Source organism: Diadema antillarum, unplaced genomic scaffold, assembly GCF_040938485.1.
Source record: "Diadema antillarum isolate AM-2024a unplaced genomic scaffold, OU_Dant_1.0 seq00000660_RagTag, whole genome shotgun sequence".
NCBI lineage: Eukaryota > Metazoa > Echinodermata > Echinoidea > Diadematoida > Diadematidae > Diadema > Diadema antillarum.
In genome coordinates this window covers 895,001-903,227 of record NW_027271572.1, presented here as the reverse complement: position 1 = coordinate 903,227, position 8,227 = coordinate 895,001, and positions in this window count along the sequence as shown.

Below are 8,227 nucleotides of genomic sequence, written 5' to 3'. Positions count from 1 at the left end.
GCCCTCAGTTGTGTTCCTCCTTCATTCGTAATGACAATCTCAAGCTGAATTTCATCACCTTGGTCAACGTCAGTTATGTCAACGTTGAGAAGTATCGCTGTCTTTTGGAATGTAATACTTACTCCCCACCTCCCCTGGAAGTTCTGGGACAGTACCTCCGTACCGCTGGTTACTGGCATTCCAATGTTCTCCAGTGCGATCCCATTTTGGGGAATGCTGCCTGGGCCTTCCTCGTCATATTGTACATTTTTTATCTTAATTTGAAAAGAAGTATTCTTTCCTTCACACACATGCTTCGGTGAACTGTGCAGCATGCAGGTTGCGGTGCCCTCCTCCAGCAAGTCTGTTGTGCATTGTGGTAAATATGTCCCATTGCACAGACAGAATGGTGCCACCAGGCTACAGGCAAACACAGCAGCAGACAAAATCTCCTTTCGGGCCATGACAAGAGCGATGTATTGAAGTGCGCAAATAAAAAAATATGTCCTGCAAACATACACACCAAATGCAAAGATTTGTATTTTATTTAATGCCGTGTTTCAATGACAATGGAATATGTCGGATGGTTTGAATCTAGTATGCTGCCCTCTTGCGTTGATTAATAGAAATATACATGTACATTTCGTGAGAATTAAGTAGCAATCACATCTGCAATTGAAATGGACTGTTCCAGGCCTGGCAATCACTTTGCCATTTTATGATATTAAACCAACAAGAAATTGAAAGAAAGTTCCCAAACAAGGAATATCAGGTTGATAAATAAAGCATACTGTCTCTGTCTCTTTGCATCTCACCCCCCCCAACAAAAAAAGAAAGGTGTGGCATCTCCCTTATTGTGCAACAGTAACATTGAGCACTCTACAGTAGTTGAATAAACTTATATTTCTTTTAATTGTGCTTTGTACCTACAGCAATTCATGAATAACAATGATAATGATGATAGTAATAGTAATACTGATAATAATAATAATGATAATAATAATGATAATGATGATGATGATGATGATAATAATAATAATAATAATAATAATAATAGTAATAATAATAATAATAACAATAATAATAGTAATAATAATAATTATGATGATAATAATAATAATAATAATATGTGGTGTCTGCTATTTCTATGTGGGTAACACAGTGAGAGATATTATTTCATTCAAATATACCTGCACAGATGAATATGTTCAGCTGTTATGGCTTACATTAGATATTAGAAACATACAAATGACCAGTCTGTCTGAGTTAAAATGTTTGAAATCAGTAATAAATCAGGGAAAGAAAAGACTACCCAGTATTTCAAAACAAGAGACATTACTGTGCTTTGACAAGCTTATTTGCTTTCCACTTAGTGAAGTGCATTATCGTTAATCCTACACAAATATTGCCTTTGTATTTTAGAATATTTAAATCTGAGAACTGTCACCATTCCTCACCTCCAATACATTTTCTCCCAACAGTGAAATGAAAAGTTTGTGCTGAAAAGTTTAGACATGAATTATGCTGAGGCGGTATTAGGTAGATGTAAGGGACCTCCTTGGAAGACAGAACAAGTGATGAAGACTTTCTTTTGTCCCCAAGTTTGTTTGGAGCAAAAAAAAACCACAAAAAAACAAAACAAAAACAGACTAGGGCAAAATAGACAGAGGTGGTAATGTGGTACTGCCTCTCAGTTCTCTTTTTTCCCCTCCAAACAAACTTGTAACTTAGTATTTTGGTGATATGTATGTATATCTCTAGTTGTTAGTTTTTGTTTTGCACTTTCTAATGTATGTATGCTTATGATATAATTAGGTGATACGCTATCAGCGTATCACCTATTGTGATTGTCAAAATCTCTCTTTATTTTTTTTTTATTCTTCTTTCTTTCTGGACAATTTTGTGTCGTCAATATCTCAAGAATGACATTACGAAATAACATGACATTTTCAGTCAACATGTCTCATGACAAAATCTAGCCACAATAAGGTTTTCATGACAGTAACATATCTATGACGTCATCTAGGCGCCATTTTGTGATTTTCGGACCTTGTCACATGATCGATCATAACTTCATAACTAGATGTCATTTCTGTATCATTTTCGGTGGACATGAAGTTCAGGTCACGCTCTATCTTACTTTTTAACGCTAGTTACACAGGTCATCATTACGTTACGCGCGCGTCAAAATTTTAAAAGGCTCAAAACGACTTCCCAATGGGAAATCTCGAAGTTTCAGACAATTTTAAGCGTTTCAAACATTTTCTCGCGTGCGCGTCTGTCCGCGCAATTTCGCGCGCAGAGCCCGTAAGCAACATGAAAATGCAATTTTTTTGACTGATTTGGATTCCTGATACTTTGAGTAACAATATCCATTCATTTCCGATCGATTTCGACCTATAACAAAGGAATGCACTGGCGTCAAAGTTGAAATTCCGCGTGCGCGTCTTTCTGCAAATATAGTGAGAAAACATGTCTTTGTTTATTTCGCCATAGCTCTTTAAATCGTCCGTTGACCCTATATTTCTATTGCATATTACAAAAGTATATGAATTGTAAATAACATTCCAAGTATCAATATTGCCAGGAAAACGCGATGACGTCATCATATCGTCATTTTAAATAAAAAAAGTGGAATTGATTTTTTTGGGGTACTGTTTCTGACATTCATTTGCTCGTATCTCTGTTGTTTAAGCTCAATATTACCCCAAATTCAGATATGTTGCACTTTGAACATTTGCCTTTCAAGTCCATGTGATGGTTTTGAAATATGATGACGTCGTCATACTAGAAATTGTGATTAAAGGTAAAGACTCAAAATCAGACAAGTTTACGTGTTATGTCTATGGGAGGTGATTTTTTTTTAAACCATGCATTGACTTGACAACGTTTAAGCACCTTTACCTCATCTGATTTTACTCCATTTCCTCTGAAACATAAATATGTTGTAGCTGAGACAATAAGCTTTAGTAATCATGCATTTCATGTTTTCAAATCTCCTCATCAGGTTGACAATATTGTAATTTAAAACTGAAAATGAGAATGCAATCTGTACGGAACGATTCCCAATTTTTCTTTGCAACTGTATATTGATCGAATCCATGCTGCCACTTGTGGGAAGATGAATAGCGCCATCACAAGTCAACACTGTCACGATCTTCAGGACAGCCATGTGGCATAATCGGTTAGCGCGCTGGTTGTTCATAACGCCATACCGGAAGGCGAGAGGTTCGACTCCCGCAGGACTTTTATCCGTTATTTCTTTTTTTCTCTTTTTTTTTCGGCAGTTCAGCTTTACTCCGATGTCATTTATCGTATTATTTTATCAAGTGTACATAACCCGTGAACACGGCTGCTCTATTTCCCTTGTTTTGTATTGGAGTTTGGAGATTGGGTTTGCTTCATTAATTTTGTCACACTTAATGTTGTAAATTGCCCCTTGTTACAGTGTCTCGCTTGCCACCTTTCGTTTGCTCTTTCTTTTTCTCTTCATTAGTTATTGTTATACTGTAACAGGATAGGTAGGAACATGTACGTTTAAATAACTTGCAGGAATGGGAGCTGAATTGATTAACTCTAGTCCAGGTGTATGGCATCTCGCTCATCTCTTTGAAATTCCAGGTTGTTATTGTTTGACCCAATAACGGAGTTGTAGACAGGTTATATGTTGCTATAGAGGTATCTTGTGCCACATGAGTGGAAAGCATCACTGTTTAGTAGTAGTAATGAACTTTTTCATGTTGTATATGGTATAAATATTTAAGATAAATATATTGTATATATATATATATATATAAATAAAAAAAGATTAAAGATAAATTTCACATCCAATCTTCGGTACAGCCGTGTGGCTTTATAGTCACTTAGCGTGCTGCATGGTCATTATGCACTACCTTAGGACGAGATGTTCGAGACCCGCAGGACGCTATCATTTTTTCTCTCTCTCTTTCTTTGTGTTTCTTTTGGCAGTTCAGCTTTATTCCGATCGATGTCATTTATCGTATTATCTTATCAATTATACTACCCCACGACACACAGTCGCTCAAGTTCCTTTTTTTTTGTCGGAGGCTGGAGGTTGGATTTGCTTCATTTATCATACGTATTGTTTAAATTGCCCTTGGTACAGTGCCCCGCTTGCCACCTTTCCTTTTCCCTTTCCTTTTTTCTACGTTTGTTCCTGTTACATTGTCACAAGACAGGTCGGAAAATAATTTGCATAACTCAACTGGAGCAGGAATGGCAACTGAATGAAGTAACTCTAGGCCAGGTGTATGGCGTCTCGCTCATCTCTTTGAAATTCCAGGAAGTTATTGTTTGACGCAATAACGGAGTTGTAGACAGGATTTATGTTGCTATAGAGGTATCTTGTGCCACATGAGTAGAAGGCATCACTGTTTAGTAGTAGTAATGAACTTTTTCATGTCCCTCCATGTCAATTATAGTGTGGTTTAAAGGGGTTGTGTGTCTATCTGCCAAAGAAAAGGAAAAACTTATTTTCGTCATGGCTGTTTCTCTATACGTAGCCGTAGGTAATGAGTGTTGTTGGTATCTGAGCAGTGAAGAACAGAGCATCAGGCTAAAATCCCCCTTAGTTATACGCGCTAAGCGTTCAATTTGATATATCTTTCTTTATGAAGTCAATCCCTGCTAATGGAGTTACAGAATTATGTTATGACACGTTTCACTGAAAGTTTGTTAAGCAAAGTTTATGGACAAGGCAAGCAATTGTACATGAATAATACCTACCATTGATTTCAGAGGGAAATTATGGTATGCATAAATGTAAGGGTATCATTGCTTTGGAATTGCTGAGACAATATGCTTGGCACGAGGGCTTCCACTTCTAATAACTGATCCCTTTGAAGATGTGTCGGTCACGGGTGATCGTCATGATTCATCTTTCACGTAGAAGCTTACGTTCCACACTCTTGGTTCGAGAAGACTTACCATCATACTTCAAATTGTTATTAAAGGTAAAGACTCAAAATCAGACAAGTTTACGTGTTATCTCTATGGGAGGTGATTTTTTTTTTAATGTGCATTGACTTGACAACGTTTAAGCACCTTTATCTCAGATGATTTTGCTCCATTTCCTCTGTAACTTAAGTGTGTGGTAACTGAGACAATAAGCTGCAGTAATCATGCATGTTATTCTTTGAAATCTCCTCATTAGTTTGACAATTTTGCAGTTTAAAACTGAAAATGAGAATGGAATGTGGACAAAACGATTCCTGATTCATCTTTCACATACATAAGTTTACGTTCCTCTTTTTTTCTCGTCGAGACGTATGGCCGAGTGGTTAAAGGCGACGTCTCAGAGACGTGAGGTTGCACACGTGCGGGTTCGAACCCCACAAGATCACGAAACAAAATACTTAGCTATTTTACTTTTTTTTCTTCAATTTTGTATTACATATTCGTCCATGTAGAAATCACATTCGTATATAAACGCACCTATACACACACACAGACACACACACACACCATATCCCTCTTTTTTGTGTTGGAGACCATATTGCTTCGACTGCTGCAAGATTTTGCAGGCTGACTTTGTCAAACTGATCATAGTATGTAATGACGACGACGAAGGTGTTATACTTTGAACAATTGTCTTTCAAGACCATGTCATTGTTTTGTACTTTGATGACATCATCACACTGAAAATTGTGATTAAAGGCAAGGTATCAAAACCAGCCGATTATAGGTTTTATGTTTACGGCACATATTTTTCCCAAGTTGCCAGAAATGGCATAGCGACATCAGTAGTTACAAGGCCGCATTTCCGTCTAGCAATGCAATACATGTTCACGCGGCCACGTTGGTTGAGTGGGCATTGACTTTTCTCCCTGTAATATCTATACATTTCTTTTTTGCCTTTTCGTACCATTTCCGTGGATGTCCCCTGGCCGAGAGGTTAGAGAAACGGTTTTGCATGCAAACTCAATTATAACTTCAAGGTGCCTATATCACATTCTTTTCTTTGTCGATCACAGATGACCGACATCTGATAACCCCAAGCGTATCACCTAACTCGTCAGTCTGACGAGTTTCATATCTCGTTCCTGATTTATTCTGTGTTATTGTTTGTTGGAAGAAAAATGAGAATGAAAATAGATGAATTGAATTGAATTGAATGGAATTGAATTGAATTGAATTGAATTGAATTGAATTGAATTGAATTGAATTGAATTGAATTGAATTGAATTGAATGTTAGAGGATTGAGAGATGGAAATGTGTGGATACCAGAAGGTGACAACGTCTGTAATATCTATTCAAAACCATCAGACATTACTATGGCCTGAAAAGATGAAAGCCCTTGCAGAGGACACTAGAGTATGTGATCTCAGATCGATGGACAATATATCACAAAGTTGGCAGTTTTGAGAGCTAGTTGGCATATAAAGAAATATATGCATGACCCTGCTGTGTTTAAATTGTGCTGGAAATGATGACAGTGAAAATGACTATGGTGATGATAATGATGACAATGCATGATTATGCCACCATTGATGATAATGATCAATGATGCAAGTACACTTGATTCTGTCACAATTTATCTATTTACTGTAAAACCAGAAACCATTCATGGCGTGAAACTTTCACAAATTTCCACTGGCATTCTATGCATTGTGTAGATGAAAGTAACCTCTTGTATTCATTGTAATTTCACGAATCTTGGCTCCGAGCAAATTTTGCAATGTTTCTTACACATTTTTACAGTTTTCACTTACAGAATACAACTCTGTTTCTCTCTTTCAGTGACGCACCACTCGTGTTCAGAGCTGCACTGTGACATGCAATGTCCCTATGGGTTCACTGTGGGCATGGATGGCTGTCAGCAATGTCAATGTAAAACTGCAGGTCAGTTGTGTTTCATGCAAGATTTTCTTTCATCCGCTGATAGTGGTGAGTGTGCTACATGTACGTAAAAACATTATACAACTGAAAACATTCATTTCATTTAATTCTACAAACTGAGTGTAAAGTTGGAATGAACACCCTGGTCATTTGTAATTATGACCATATCACATTTTATAGAGAAACAGACTGATAATGTAAACCCCAAATCTTTTTTTGAAAGAAAACTCTAATTTTCTATATTAACATCAAGGTGCATATATTTCTGATGAGATAGATTCTAGAAAAGGACAATTTGCATGTCAGCATATACTGTAAAACCATAGATTTTTGTGAGCATGAAACTTTCATAATTTTTTTGTGAGGATTCAAGATTTCCCAAAGTAAACTGCATTCAAAGATTTTGTCGAGACAATGAGATGAATACCAGTGATGATGCATGAAAGTATCATGCTTTAGATGTTTCTGATTTAACGTAGATGGTCTTAGATTGGAGAAGGTTGCCTTGAATAGAAATAAAACCAACAAGATTTGATAACTACAATGTATCCCAAATCGTGATAAGGTAGAATTCACTGTAGGTGATTGCCAAATAAATGAGTATGGGGCAAGCCATTGCCCATTTCCATAATTGCAAACTGCAAAGTCGTGAATGATATCTGAGTAGTTGCTATCCATGTGGTTTATACTTCAACCAATTACGTTTTCCATTACACTTGTACAGAACTATCTGCTTCCTACAGGGCCATATGTTGCACATGATTGTAAAGTAAACATTAGCAGGCTCACGCTAGCTTTGTGTGTGTGTGCACAAAATGGAGATCATGTTCAAGTATGTACATGTACACCCAACTTGGTAGACAATTTGATATCTAGCACATTGTGAATTCATCAAGTGGTGCCAACCTGCCAACCTTGTCAGTTAATTGTCATTGTATGCTACTTTTCTGACTCAAAATAAGAAGTAACAGAACATAGATTTTGTGTCCTGTCATCAATGTTCACAAAAAGAGAAAAAACATGAATAGAGAAGTGGTGATCATTTTTATTGTAATTTTCATTGCCTTTTGGTGACACCCTTTGCTGAAGTTGCTTCCAGCCGCAGGTTTCACATCAATGATGCAACATTTCTACTAATGAGCTGCTAACAAGTGTTGATTCTGTCCACTTTAATATAATTGCGATTTTCCAACTTTCTGGATTAAAGTGCACTGCAGAGATGTCACTCCTTTCAACTGTCATCTGACCTGTAACCACGGATACGGCACCGACATCCATGGATGTGAAACGTGCATGTGCAAGAAGCCAAGTAAGCAAGTTGAAGATATGACATGAGTTTTGCCCCAAACTCATCCTTCATTGCAATTTTCCTTCTTTTTTTCCCCATGA